A 16,868-nucleotide genomic window follows, 5' to 3' on the forward strand; every position below is an offset into this window, starting at 1 on the left:
AAAGAAAGAAAGAAAGAAAGAAAGAAAGAAAGAAAGAAAGAAAGAAAGAAAGAAAGAAAGGAGAAAAAGGAAAGGAAAGAAAAGGAAGAAAGAAAGAGAAAGAAAGAAACTCCATTTTTATGGTATTTTCTCTGCCATTTTTAGCTATCACTTCTAATCAATCCTTCACCACGCTGGCCTGTGGAAAGACAGTGCACCAACAGATATAAAATAGCTGGTGAAAGGGCATTTTTAATGCAATAATGATCATCATCATTTTCAGTGTATGTGCAAAGGCATGCTTTTTGTCCTTCCAGTCAGTATATATCATTATCTTCATTTTACAATTAATGAGACTGTAGTAAAAACAAATTTTGTTCTTTCCCAGGTCATACTGCATGCCACAAAAGGTTGATACTCCAGAATCTCATTAAATTTAGTTGTAAATGTAGCTTATATTTAATATATGCTGAAGGATATATGTAGAATATCCATATCTAAGATAGAAAGTATAAAGACAAAATAAACCCATGAATTCACCACATACGTTAAGATCTCAAATGGTATTGAAACAGTTTTTTTTTTTTTTCCTGTCCCATTTCCCTGTTTCCATCTTTGCAGAAGCTCTTCTTTTTCCCCCTCTTTTGAATGTATGGTAGCCTAAATAACATACTGTTCAGTATTGTTTGTTAGTTTCATAATAATGGAATAACTTGACTTACCTTTCTAAGAGTCCTATTACAAGCCATTGCTTGTACCTTGTGCAACCACACCCACCCCAGCAGACTCTAAGCCAAGGGTGCATGATAACCCACAAGAATGAAGAAATGCCCCAGAGACAGTGATCAAAACACAGGTTTATTGGGAGAACTTAAGTCCAGGAGGTCCAGGAGCAGCCCACTGGACAAAACATCCGCTGCTGGAATCTATACACAGTAAGCTCTCATGGTGTAACAACTAGCCTCGCAACTCTCTGTAACCTCTCCCTTCTTGCACAACCAGCATTCCAAGGAGATCAAGGCCTCCCATCTGTACATTCTTCCTTACAAAGGAGACACATTAGGTTGTGCACCCCCTGGAGCCCTGACCTTGAATACTGTACAACATGTTTATCTACATATCCTGCTTGATGGGCATATAGACAGAAGACAGGACCTCTATATTCTCAAGACAGTGATTAACAGGGCCATTCAGTGTGTGCTTTGCAAAACCAGCCTTTCAGCACATTCCCTACATACCTGAAGTTTATTTTATTTCTATATAGTATTTCACTGAATGAATATACCATACTTCATCTACTCTTTTGGCAATGATATTTATTGTTTTCAATTTTTTTGTTGTTCTTATACAAACAGAACACGTTCACACTCACAGATAAAGATTGCTGTGGTTTTTATTGTTCCGTGTCCATGCATAAGAGCACTCTAACATACATACTTAGGAGTGAAAATGTTAGGACAACACAGATGTGATTATGCAGTGCTGTAAGAAAATGCCAAACATTTTCCAAAATGGTTGTACCAACACACAACTTCTAGTAGTTTATGTAAATTTGTTTTGACAGGCATCCTTTTCAATACTTGGTGTTGCTAGACTTGATAATTGTTAGCAATTATGATCTTAATTCCATTTCTCTGATTATTAATCAGGATAAACATATTTTCTTACGTCTGTGAGCCCTTCACATTTCTTTCTCTGTGAAACACTTGCTTATGCTTTGCTTATATTTTAATTGGATTATTTGCATATTTTGTATTGGGTTATTCAAATGTCAGAAACAAAAACACATCATTGTACATATCTTTTGCCAATTCAGTGCTTGCATTTTTAATTACCTTATGGTGATTTATCTAACTGATATCCTAAATGTCAACCTTTCTGTTTGTGACCAGAGTTTCTATGTCTTGTTTAAGATACACTTCTCTACTCTGCAAAGATAGTTTCCTATACTGACTTTAAGAATGTCAAAGTCTGGTCTTTAAATTTTAAATCTTAATCCACCAGAATTAATCATATGTGTAGTATAAAATTATGATCCAATTAATTTTTCCATGTATATAACTAGACCATTTATTGACTAGCCATTCTTTCCTTATTGATCTAGCCAGCCATGTTCATCATTGGATGTTTCCTTATCATTTACGGGTCTAAGTCTGATTTCTCTTTCTGTTCCATTTGTCAATCTCTGTATCTATATTATCTTAATACAACCTTACATGTCTAAATATATGGTAAGTGGGCTCTAATACCTTATTCTTGGACTTTACCACACAAATTTTAGAATCAGTTTGTCAATTCACTTGCAAAAATGATACTCGCAGTGTTAATTTTAAGTACAAAAATTTATGGATGAATTTGAAGGGAGTGGACATATTGATGATATAGATCATTTTATCCAAGGACACAGTGGGTTCCTTTATTATTGTTTGTTGTTTAATAAAGTAATGTGGTTATCTGTTTCTTTGGCACAAATCTTATTAAGTTTATTCCTCATTACTGCATAGTTTTGTTGCTATTGTAAATGATAACTTAAAAATCCATCTTTCCCAAATCTTAATTACTGGTAAATAGAAATACAGGTTATTATGTTTATTTTTTTATATAGTCACCTTGCTGAAGTTTTAATAATTTGTCTGGAAATTATTTCAACTTTTCCATGTTAACAAATGTATCAGTTACCTAAGATCAAAAGTTTTAGGATTTTTGCTTATTTGTTTTATTTGTTATTAAGCGACGTCTAATTTTCTATTTAGTCCATTTATTGTATTTTGGATTGTATATGTTTTATTTTTATTTTGTTAAATCTGCATTACTATTTGAAGCAACTGTTACTTACCACCATGTTAATTTCATAAACCAGTTTTAAAAATGTATCTAATGATCCCAATATCTGAAGACTTTTGGATTCTATGACACTGGTGGTTTATTTCCTTTAAATCTGATTATTCCATTTTCCAGCTCATATTTGCTTAATATTGATCTGCAGGAATCCTGGGTAGCTAAATCAGTGATTCTAGACTCTGTGGGCACTTGGAAATCAGTAAATGAAACTGACCTGAGGTCACTGTGGTCTCTTTCCTTGGGCCCCAGGGTTCCAGCCTTAATCCCTTATCTCTGGCCCAAAGCTTACTGACCAGATCACAGTGCTGACTAAACATTTGGCCTTGGTGTTTCTCTGCATCTTGCAGTTTGCATCAAGGCTTATTCTTCCAACGTCATGTTTTCATAATTTGTTCTGATCTGTTTATTCTGTCTATAGAGATTTCCCTTACCTCAAAACCTTTAAAAATTATTTTACATAGAACCTACAGTTTTGTTTTTATTTATTTATTTGTTTATTATTTTTTATGTTTTTAAGTTGGAAGGCCCACAATACTGTCCATATGTCAGAAATGGAGCTTAAAGACCAAATATTTTAACTCTGCAAGTATATAATTTATAATATAAGCATTAAGGAAAATCAATCAAAACTGGGCCTGCAATCACAGCTTTGTTTGAAACTCTTTAATCTCAAGGTGAGCCACTGTTTTATTGGAATACAAAAGCAAATGCCCACAAAATATTTCATACTTTATGAGAGAAATCCATGAAGACAATGCATTGCTATAGTCTTGTTTTTTCATGTGCATTTCTCCCCTCTATTCAAAATGTTAGGGGTTCTCATAGATGTTGGACATACTAAATGTCTGCAATCTTAGGTTTTGATGAATGTTAACTAGGTTATGGGTTAAGCTGTTGTGACTGAGACTCAGAATAGCAGAGACTTAAAGATTAGGCTGGTGTGCTAGCTGCACTGTGTTGATGAGCCAGGCTCTTACTGTCATGTCACTTCAACAGCCCTACAGTGATTCTCTTATCGGCATGGTCAAGAGCAAATCACCATTGCTACCACATTCCTCTAAGAGAGAGGGAAGAGAAAAAGGGAAGGCACAACTCTTTCCGTTCAATACAAGAAGCTACATCCATTTTGAGTTTATTTTTGCATATGGTGTAAGAAAGTGGTCCAGTTTCATTCTTCTGTGTGTGGCTGTCCAATTTTCCAGCACCATTTGATGTTTGTTTGTTTGTTTGTTTGTGTATTTATTTATTGTCTCAGTAAGTAATTGATAGTAACTGGAGTAAGCGTGGCTAAAGAAATATTACCTGTCTGGCCAAGTCTGAATTCTTTTGTGTGTGTGTGTGTGTATGTCTGTCCTCTTGTCCCCAACACCATTTGTTGAAGAGATTGTCTTTCTTCCAGTTACCAAGTAATCATATGACACACGTCACTGAGGTAAAACTGGGAAATGTAGTACCTATTCTTGGCAGTTATGTTTCTAGCACCATTTGGGGGATCTATTACTATCAAAGAAATAGGATAGGATATTTGAGGTTCATATGATGGTTTCCTTTCTTTGTTTATTGCTAAATGCTCTGACTTTCAAGACCATCTGATGCTAAGAACAGTTACATAGCCCCTTGTGTTTAGCAAATGAATCAGCATTTCATGTTCCACATATATTATATAATATTTAATTCCAAAAGAAATTGTCTTAGTTTGAGTTGCCTCACAAAAAGACTCTGTGTAAGGTTGTGGGTACAAGTACTCCACTTAAGAAATGATCCCAGGGGCACCTGGGTGGCTCAGTCGTTAAGCATCTGCCTTCGGCCCAGGTCATGATCCCAGGGCCCTGGGATCGAGCCCCGCATCGGGCTCCCTGCTTGGCGGGAAGCCCGCTTCTCCCTCTCCCTCTCCTGCTGCTTGTGTTCCCTCTCTCGCTGTGTCTCTCTCTGTCAAGTAAATAAATAAAATCTTAAAAAAAAAATGATCCCAAAAACCATTACGAGCACATGGGGAAATGAGACAGGGAGGAGATAAAAGTCAATAATTTGGCACTACTGTCAATCAGAGGCAGATTTATTTGGGACCATCTGAGAAACTGTGCCCTTCAACTCCAATTTATCCAATAAAGAACAAGGAAGGCCATGTAATTATTCACTATGTTTACCAACTTCCATTCTTCATTGGTTGAGGTTTGCTCTTGGGGAGTTAACTCTCCTACATGACTACCCTACTGTATACACAGGTCAAGCATACGCCCCAGGCCAAAGAATATCACCCAGAGACACTGAGGAAGCCATGGGCATGCACAGGAACTACAGGCCACCTGAAAGCAGACCAAGGGAATATGTGCAGGGCATTTCCAGTGACCTCTATAACCCTGTAAGCTGATATTACCTCCATTTTCCAAAGAAGGATACAGAGGCTCTTAGCGATTTTGAAACTTGCCTGGTAAGAAGGCCTGTAAGGCTTCTAATCTTTTCTGTTTCCTGCCCTTTACTTCTCTACATGAGAATTAAAACAAACAAACAAACAAACAAACAAAAAACTGTTATTGGAAAATCTTTCCGATTTTTCCAGAATTTTGATACTTCATGAAGACTGTAAAGGATCCCTGCTTTTAAATTCTTATTTAAGCCTCCAAGTGCCTGCCTTCATTGGCAGAGTGATGCAATTTAGTCTTTCTTGCACTGCAAAACAGCTTCCAGACATTCCAAAGTAGTTCACACTACATCTGATCCATTCCCCGCATGCACCAGTGGTGATTGCTGAGATGAAGTAGTTATTTAAATAGTGTAGAGTTGAGTTGGCCATTTGCATTTCTTTTATATTTATTTGACTCAGAGGAAGAGATAGTGAGAGAGAGAGCACAAGCAAATAGAGTGGCAGGCAGGCAGAGGGAGAGGGAGAAGCAGACTCCCTGCCGAGCAGGGAGCCCCTTGCAGGGCTTGATCCCAGGACTCTGAGATCACGACCTAAGCCAAAGGCAGCCGTTTAACCGACTGAGCCACCCAGGCGTCCTGCTTTTCTTAGTTTATGTGAGTCTGTGAACTGCCACAGGAAGAGCCAACTCAGAGTGGGAACTGAGGGTGGTCCAGTGTATCTTTGACACTAGATTTCCCACTGGATATCTGATTATTGGTACAGGAAAAGTTGCCTTCACCTTGGGGAGTATTCACTTAAGGAAGAAATAGACAGCTGGAACTATTTGGGTTTTCTTTTTCAGAAAGAAGAATGTACATTGTGTGCATGTGTATGTTCCCAGTTCCTGTATCCACTTCCAAACTAAATTAATTCAGTATGTCTATTCCTATAAACATATATATGGTATGATATGATAGGTATATGATGTCATACAGAAGTAACCTAGTCAAGATCATAGGGCAAAACAGGATGTAAACCACAACCAATGAATTTTACCATATCTTCCTGATTTGGCTGAGAGACTGCTACCAAACTAGAGAAAAAAGTCTCCAAAATGAGACATAATATTCCTTACACTCTTAAACACAAAGATACAACATATTGAGGGCTTTCTGGGTGACACAGCTACAATGTTACCATCATATTCTGTCTTTCTACCTCTCTCCTGTCTCTCTCTTTCTCTGTTTCTCTGTCTGTCTCTGTCTCCAGGGCCTTTGCACAATCTGCCCGGAATATGTTCATTGTATTCATGTCATCCCTCCCCCCAGCTCTGACCCAACACCTGAACAACATGGCTGGTCCTTCAGATTTTGTCAATGCCTCTGGGAGGTGCTCCTAATTTATGGCATCACTTTCAGTGATGCTATGCTTTCCTTCAACAGCATTTATAGCAATTTTAAGTTTATAGTTATATACATAATTATTTGTTTGACACCAGGCTTTCTGTCTATATAAGCCCTACAAGGACAGAGCCTATTTAAGTCATTTTCACCACTGTATTTCAAAAAAAATATGTGATACCAAGCAGGCAATCAAAAGTCTACTGAGTGTTTTAATTAGATTTTTATTCTAAAACATTTATTCAGTCAAAGTCAAAATGGAAGGAAATGCTTTCTTCTTTTACAAATTCTCCTAATCATTAAGCATATTTTTATAAATTGATCTTTATTTTAATCATATATAAACATAATTCCATGGTATTCTTGATTTGAGGCCTTATTTTAACTTGACTATTTTTTAATATCACTTCATAGTCTTATATCATTATATATACTGGTTTCATAGATCATAGGGTAATAACACTCATTATATATATTGGTTTCATAGATCATAGGGTAATAACACCACTGTAGTATACTTATCCTTCCTCCATGACTGTATATTTGTTAATCCTCCTCCTAGTATTTTTAATTTGTTATTGTATATTATCTTGCAATAAACAAATTTTATGTGCATAAACCATTTATATATATATATATATGTATGTATGTATATATGTATGTATTTATGATAAATTCCCAGAAGTAGAGGCAAGATGTACGTACATATTTATTGCTCTAAGAATGTCTTCTTAAAATACTCTCTAAAAGAAATGTACCACTCTAGATTTTTACTAACAATATGGGACCTCCATTCTCTTGTTCCACCTCTAAGATAATTAATAACCTTGTCCATATATCTTCACATATTTCTCTATGGTTGTAGAAACATGGCAACATGAGCATACCTGAAAGGGATTATGCATTGGTGCATTTCTTGATTCCTTGATTTTATCACTCAACCTTTCCCCATGTTAATTAAGGAAGATTTGATATATCATTTGAAATAACTGCTATCTTATATTTCATAATATGGATTCACTAAATTTATTCTTCTAACAAGTTATTCAAGATTGTTTCCAAAGTGTTTTTTTGTTTTGTTTTGTTTTTTGTCAGCACAAATAATACTGTATTGGACATTTTTGTACATAAACCTGTACTTACCAATGCTTTCACTTCTAAACTCTCTAAAAAGAAATCTACATGAGTAAGATTATTGGGTCAAAGATTATGTGTACTTAAATTTTAATATATATTTATAGATTTCTTTCCAAAAAAATACTGTAGAAATCTACCATCCCACTATATGCAATATATTTCAAAGCAACCATCTCTCTGACTCCTTGCCATTGTTAATTGGTTGCTGGTAATTTGGATTTTCTTTTTTATGCAATGCCTGCTCCCAAAGTCTGCCAATTTTTCTATGTCTTTCTATCTTTTTTCTCATAATTTTAGAAAATACTTGTGTAATGAATATGTGTATTTTACATACACCCTTTTGTCTGTCTTATGGATTGCAAATAATTTATTCCAAATATACTCTCTGTCCTTTTTTTTTCTGTTCTTTTTTAATTAATTGTGTAAAAAAATGTGCTAAAGTGCTCAATATTAACAATAGCGGGGTCCATGGAAATTGTGCAAATGAAGGGTGACATACTCTATGTCTAATATTTAAGAGTTATAAGTTAAACTGTTATAAAATAAACTGTTAAAGAAAATATATTCTATTTCCAACTTTCAATAACATACTTTCATAATCATGTCGAAACCCAGTTTAACATTTAGAATTCTACCCCTGAACATGGTGGCACAGGGATAACTGACCCTTGGACCACTATCAAGGGAAAGATAGTGATCTTTGTTTGCTGGACTTTCAACTGTAATCTGTTACAGCTTTCTCTCCTCTTGTCTGTCTCCCTCTGTTTCTTCCTTTATTCCATTCCTTTTCATTCCCTTGGTCAATTCCCTTTGAACAATGTTTAGTAGAAGCCATGATAGTCATGATTCTAGTCATGTTCCTGACTACATAGGAAATTATTTTAAAGTCTCATTGTGAAGTATGATGATTGCTACAAATTTCTGAGAGATATATTCGATCAAGAAGATAATATTTATTCATCATCTCCTAAATATGTTCATGCCGAATGATTATTTTATCAAAATACTTTTGCGCACCATGACATGATGGCAGAGTGTTTTTTTTCAGTCTATTAATGTTGTATATAACACAGATTTCTGACTTTAAACATCTTTCATTCTTAAATAATCATCTTTTTATGTTTTATATATATTTATATTTTTCATAAATTTCTATGAATACATTTTTAACTCACTTTTGGGGCTACTGCACTAAATATTTCTAAGCATGGCACTTGTGTGGTTTTGATTTTGCTTTTTAAAAGTGTGTTATTGTCCATTTCCTGGATTTGTAGGTCTTCTGTCAGTAGCCATGAACTCATTTATGGTGTTGATTTTATCTTGTTGCAGCTCCATTCATACATCATTACCTTCTAGAGAGCACTAGGGAAATACTCTCAGTATGTGTACATTCCATTTTATTTGCCATTTGGTAATTCTGGCTTGCACAGGTTGTATGTGGGTAAAAACCCCATTCATTGAACCACCCCATGCTTTTCCATTTTTCCATTCTAACTGGAGGAACACTAACCTGGGATTGAACACAGAAACTAGATATGCATCTTAAATTTCCACTTAACCTTTGCACATGTTTCTACATCTGAACCTGCATAGGGTTATTATTTATTTAGTTGACTCTTCCAGCTCTTATTTTGTCAGTTTCTTTTTCAGCCATCCCTGCTTCATTCAAGGGGAGTTTTTCTTTGTAAATAGACATTACTGCTCTGGCTTAATAACCATCATTCTTCATAAATCTAATACAAGTTATTAATTCCATGAGGCAATCATAAATATTCAGTTTCTATGAAGCAGTTCAAGAATTTTCTTAGGAATAAAATACACAAGGTTGAGAATCTGGGCTGTAAGAGATTTTTTTCTGCATTCTCAGAGGTTATTCTTGCCTACTCAGATTTTCCAAATTTTGTTCTACATAGTTTACAGACAAATGAATTGTTTCCTTGATGGATGCATAAATTATTGCCTGCCAAACAAATACTATCCCCAGACTTCATGAGTTATTAAAAAAAAATGAAACATGAAACATTCTCTTTGAAGTGAAAATTCCTTAGTATTTAATTATATATAACAATGGGATGGAAAAAGTGAATATCTAGGAAAATACAGTGAACTAGGAGATAAGAGTTCTGGACTCAGTTTGCATCCAATTTGAATGCACATTGGGTATAACATAGTTTTCAATCCAATGTTTTATATATTATTTTAAATAAAATAAATCAAGCTTTTTATATAAATTCTAAACACAAAGTCAGAGAAAAATTTTCAATAATCCTACCCTTCTTCAAACTAACAATGAACAATTTGGAGTATATGTATTAACATCTTCATCTAACCTCATGCTGTTTGTTGTTATTTTCTAATACAGAGTTGTATTACTAAATACTACCATTGCCTAATTGTTTTACTTAATGATACACCAAGGGAAGTTCTGCAAGGTGATAGCTACAGATATATCTCAATTTTATTATGTAAGAGATATTAGATAGTTGGAAATTCAGATTTTTTAGGTTTTTGATGTTTGTTTTTGCCACTCAAGCAATTCTGCAATAAAAATAACTATATGTATATTCTTATATATTTCACATAGCCTTTTATTTATTTAAAATTGATCCACACACTTAGGATTCTCATGTCAAAGCTTATTATTATTATTATTATTACCTTTACTTTGGGTATTGTGAGATAATCCCCAAAACATTGTGACAATTGTTATTTCCACAAGTAATGGATGAGAGTAACAATATTATCAACAGCCCCGTAATGTATCTAAACTTTTATCAATTTGATGGACTAAAGATGATATCAAATTATAGTTTTAATTTGAATTTTAATGACTAGTATTGATTTAATATCTTTATTAGTCATCTTGATACCCTTGATAATCAGTGGTCTGTTATATACTTGCGGACAGTATTGTGACTGAGGGGAAGACACTGGACATAGCCCTGGGGCAAGACAAGCAGTGTGTGCTGTCATCTTTCACACTTAAATGCAATTGGCTATTGATCTCTTTGATGGTGAAGATCGGAAAAAAAGTATATTTACCATAACAGTAGTTACATACTAAAGGCCAGATGGTATACTGATACATTCCTGGTACAGGCGCATTCCATGCTAATGGTGTTACAACTTGTAAGTTATAGTAACAAGTTTAGTTTCCTAACAATAGATTTTTGAAGGCAATAAAAGCAAACCGACTATAGTTTTGATAGAGATCTGTACTCTTTTTTTTTTTTTTTAAGATTTGATTTATTTATTTGACAGAGACACAGCGAGAGAGGCAACACAAGCAGGGGGAGTGGGAGAGGGAGAAGCAGGCTTCCCGTGGAGCAGGGAGCCCGACGCGGGGCTTGATCCCAGGACCCCAGGATCATGACCTGAGCTGAAGGCAGACGCTTCATGACTGAGCCACCCAGACGCCCCTGTACTCTTGTAACGTAAGTCACTGATATTGGTGCTAATTTATGAAATTTATCATGGGATCAAGCATTGTTTTTGCTTTATTACATTAGTTCAGTGGGGGCATTTTCGGGAACTTCCACTTGATACTTTCTTGTATAATAACTCTTAACTTTTACGAAATAATTATAAAATGGAAATGATAAACAAAGCCCAAAGTTTCTACATTTCTTTGAAAAGACTAATAAAGTAGCAAACTTCTGACATAATGGCTAAAAAATAATAGAGAGAGACAAACAATTTACACACACAAACACACAAAAATAATGGTAGGTATAAAAAGGAGACATATGTTTGGGGCGCCTGGGTGGCTCAGTCGTTAAGCGTCTGCCTTTGGCTCAGGTCATGATCCCAGGGTCCTGGGATCGAGCCCCGCATGGGGCTTCCCCGCGGAAAGTCTGCTTCTCCCTCTCCCCCTCCTCCTGCTTGTGTTCCCCCTCTCTCTGTGTCTCTCTCTGTCAAATAAATAAATAAAATCTTAAAAAAAGAGAGACATATGTTTAACTATACTAAATATTAAAATAATAATAACAAGACATGTCTAATCTCAAAAATATAGCAATACATATGAAAACTCCCAAAAGGAACAATGTCCTAAAAAAATATATATTCACTGAAATATGCTCAGTAGGAAATAAATGATAAGAAAAGACATATAAATATTAAAGATAATAAACTCCCCCCCCAATAAGTCTATGTGAGTTTCAAATATCAGATAATGGCAATATTATTAGACCTTTAGTGCTATAAGATAGCTAAAAGAGAAAGAATTCTCCCAAAATCTTCTGGAGTCACTGTAATCTTCATAACAAACCAGCCAAGTACTATATTTGCAGGCTATTTTCATTCATGAATATAGATGCAAACATTCCTAAACTGTTCAGCAAACAAAATCCAGTAATGTGTATAATAATAATATGACAAAGTCAGCTTTCTAGGAGTGCAATAATTACATAACATAAAGTCTGTTGACGTTCTTTACCACATTTTTAATTAAAGTGGGAAACTAATCTGAATAGATGTAGAAAATGTTATATGGTCTATTTCAACACACATTTGTTTTAAAACCCTGAAACAATTAGGAATAGTAGGAGACTTCTTTTACATGATAGACATTGTCTGCATTATCACATATCATGCCTAATGTACAACATTAGAATTTGTTATTTTAAATTCAGAAATAAAAATACATTACTTCCCATAACTTTCATCAGTATAGAAATGGAAACTCTGACCAGACCAGAGGACTAACAAATAAATAACAGGAGGAAAATTTCAAAGAAAAAAATAAATCTGTCATTAATTGAATACAATATGATTACCCATATATAAACACAGATATTTTAAAGGCAGATATATAGTATAAAGTTCAGCAAGTTTGCTGGAGGTAAGATCAACACATAAAAATTAATTAAATACCTTTTTATCAACTCATAGACCATATACTTTTAAGATTCCTAAATGTATAGTAGTCATAAAATAAAAGCTCCTAGTAATAAATCTAATAATATCTGTGCATGACTCTAATTGAAGAGGAAATAATAATGGGTACATGTGTATATGTTTATATATATACATATATAATTACTTTTTATAAAAGATCCAATATTGTAGATATGTTAATTACCCTCACATTAAAATTAGATTTAATTACAAAGTCTTCCAGGGTATTTTATGGAATTTGAAAAAGAAGTTCTAAATTGAATGTAAAAAATAAAGGATCAAGATTATTTAAGCAGCAGTATTATGCAGAACAACCAAAAAGGTGAAAATAATCCACATGTTCATGAACTGATGAATAGCTAAACAATATATATATAATATATCCATATAATAGAATATTATTTTTTTAAAGATTTGATTTATTTATTTGACGGCAGGGGGAGCAAGTGAGCACAAGTAGGGGGAGCAGCAGAGGGAGAGGGAGAAGCAGGCTCCCTGCTGAGCAGGGAGCCTGATGCAGGACTTGATCACAGGACCCTGAGATCATGACAAGAGCAAATTTGGCAGTAAAAATAATGAAGAATTAATACATGGTACAACATGGATGAACCTTGAAAACATTATGTGAAATAAAAGAAGCCAGACACAAAAGACCACACATTGTATGATTCCACTTAACATTATCCATAACAGGCAAGTTATAGTGACAGAAGGTAGATTAGTGTTTGTCTATGGCTTTGTCTATGGTTGCAGGGAACTGAATGTGACTGTTACTGAGTATAGGGTTTCTTTATGAGGTGATGAAAATGTTCTAAACTTAGATTGTAGTGATGGTTGTACTAAAATATACTAAAAATCTCAAAGTATACATTTTAAATTGGTGAATTTTATAGTATTTAAATTATAACTCATAAGGCTGTGGAAAATATATTAGCTACAAAATTTTGTGGAAAAAAAAGCTAAAGTAATGATAATATGATAATCCCTTCGATATTGGGATTGATAACCCAGTGAAAAACAATTGATAGGCCAGAAATGGACAGATGTATTCATGAAAATTTGTTAAATGACTTAAATGCTTTGTAAACCATTGAGAAAAAAGATGGAATATTCAAAAATAATTCTTGACAAAACATAACTGAATCTTTCAGATAATGTACAAAAATAAATTAAAGATTAATTAAAACACAAATTGGGAAACAAAACTTTAAAAAATTGTGGAGGAAATATATGAAAATATATCTATTATTTTACTACAGAGAAGGAATTATCAAATTAACCAAAATCACAAACCATGGAAGAAAAATTGATAAATGTATCTAAGTAATATGTATAAATTTCTGTGCATCCAAAAATACTAAAATTGATATGATAAGCCATAGACTATAAGAAGTTATTTGCAACAAATATATTTTATGAAGGATCACTACCCAAAATTGAAGAACTGCAAATAAAGAAAACCAGTCTAATAGAAAAATTTGTGAAAAAGTAGTTAACAGAAATGAAATTCTAAGTAACAATAAAATTATGAAAATAAGAGAATAGAGAAAACAAGTTAAAATTATAGTGAGCCACCAATTCACATTCCTATTCTGTTTTTGAATGGGGGGTTGGAGAACAGACACCAGGTCTAGATGAGGATGTAGATCAATAGGAGCATTTGTATAATTCCCCTGTTAATGCTATTACAGATGTTAATGTGTTACAATCACTTTGAATAGCAATTTGGTTTTTCATGTTGAATTTTGATAGTGTACATATCCTGCTACCTAGCAATTTCACTCCTAAATATATATCCTAGAGAATTTCTCATATATTTATGAAGTCACATACCTTGACTTCTATAATTCCACTACAGTGTTTTGTGTGTATACAGAAATATATGTACATACGCATGTATATAACATACACACACTGACATAACCATACGCTCATCAGCAGACGAATGAGTAAATTAATTGTGGTTTACTTGTACAATGAAACACTATCAGTGAATCTAGAAACACTGGAGTAACAAATGATAACAAGGAGAATTTGACAAATCTATTGATTGAAAAAAACAAGTGGTAAAAATATATATAGTAATTAAGCACCTAGATAAACATGCAAAACAAGGCATGTAACACATAATTTTCACACATACATTATTATATACATGCACATATGTATATATTTGATAAAATACATACACATATACTTGGGAATAATAAAATCAAATTCATGATCTTGATAATCACTGGAAAGGAGAGTGATTGAAATTGATGCAACCAGAAAAAAAAAAAAAAAAAAGGGCGCCTGGGTGGCTCAGTCGTTAAGCGTCTGCCTTCGGCTCAGGTCATGATCCCAGGGTCCTGGGATCGAGTCCCACATCTGGCTCCCTGCTCGGCAAGAAGCCTGCTTCCCCTCTCCCATTCCCCCTGCTTGTGTTACTGCTCTCGCTATCTCTCTCTCTGTCAAACAAATAAATAAAATATTAAAAAAAAAAAGAAATTGATGCAACCAGGAAGGGTATTAGGTATCACAGCTAAGTTGGTAATACAATATTTTATTTATAAAGCTGACAGTGAGTCAGGAGTTTTGTAATTTTATTTTTATGCCTTTGCTATATTTAAATAAATCATAATAAGCTTTTTTTAAGATTTTATTAATTTATTTGAAAGAGAGAGGCACAGCGAGAGAGGGAACACAAGCAGGGGGAGTGGGAGAGGGAGAAACAGGCTTTCTGCCAAGCAGGGAGCCCGATGTGGGGCTCGATCCCAGGACCCTGCGATCATGACCTGAGCCGAAGGCAGATGCTTAACGACTGAACCACCCAGGCGCCCTCATAATAAGTTTTTAAAACTCAAGTAAATTAGGTATATAACATTCTACTAGTAATGGGGATTTAATGGGGATCTAATTCTCTTTACCCTATGCATTCTTTCCAACAACATATTCTCTAAATTTTTGGAGCTCTCACACTGCCCTCTAACAGTTTACAAAGCACCCTGAAGTTATTTAATAAATTTACTACTGCTACACATCTTGCTAGGCATTAGATAGACCATGTACTGTAATACCCAGTTCCATGTGTTCAGAAAACAATATGAAGAATTAAGAATCTTGGTAATGCTTTTTAAATTAATTTTAGTAAGAAACCATAAATGAGATTCTGAAATAAATTTTAGAGTAAGTTTACAGGTTAAATTATCAAATAAATTTTACTTAGGGATAAGTATAACAAATAGAGAAATAATCAAATTGAAAATCAATGTTAGAGGGTGCTCAGTTGGTTAAGCATTCAACTTTTTTTTTAAGATTTTTTTTTAATTTATTTATTAGAGAGAGAGAGAGTGAGAGAGAGAGCACAAGAGGGGGAAGGGTTAGAGGGAGAAGCAGACTCCCCGCCGAGCAGGGAGCCCGATGTGGGACTCGATCCCGGGACTCCGGGATCATGATCTGAGCCAAAGGCAGTCGCTTAACCAACTGAGCCACCCAGGCGCCCTAAGCATTCAACTTTTGATATCAGTTCAGACATTGATCTCAGTGTCCTGAGTTCAAACCCCATATTGGGCCACACTGGGCCACACCAGGAGTGGAATCTACTTAATTAAAAAAAAAAATCAATGTTAACATCATGACAGCATAAGATGCTCTTCCGTTTTGTTCCTCCTTTTAACAATTAAAATTGATCATCCATGAACAAAAGTGTCTCTGTGGGAATTGTGGCACCATACACTAAGGGACCCAATAGGAATCTTGCCCATCTGTGCATCAGATGATAGGAAGACAGACATCAGTACAGGCTGGGGAATAACAGGAGCTTATGACCAGGCTTCATCCCCTCTCAGCTGTGGACAGGGAGTTCCTAGAAAGCACTGACTTAAGCCAATACCCCAGAGGAGACAGCCATCGCAAAGTCCAGGTTTCAAGAAGAGAGATTCCAGTACTCTGTTGGAGACCAAAACCAAAACCCAAACCCAAAACCACCACCACAACAAAAACCCGAAACACACAAAAAAGTTTGGATGCACTGGAGAAAGTAAGAGGAACTTTTCCAGCAGGGCCCATACCCCAGGGTGGCACAGTGTAAGCTGAACTAACCTGTGGTAACATATCTTGTTGGGGGAAGGGAGACAGTGAGCAAGGGCTCTACTTCCCCAGCTATGCAGGATACTGCTAGAGAAAGCTGTTTCTCTGTCAGAGTATTGAGTTGAGATCTCCATGACTGGGAGGAGGGAGAATATGAGGGAAAAGGCAAATACAAACATGAAAAGGCATTAAAAGGA

The sequence above is a fragment of the Neomonachus schauinslandi genome, chromosome 3 (genome assembly GCF_002201575.2).
Source record: "Neomonachus schauinslandi chromosome 3, ASM220157v2, whole genome shotgun sequence".
NCBI classification, from domain to species: domain Eukaryota; kingdom Metazoa; phylum Chordata; class Mammalia; order Carnivora; family Phocidae; genus Neomonachus; species Neomonachus schauinslandi.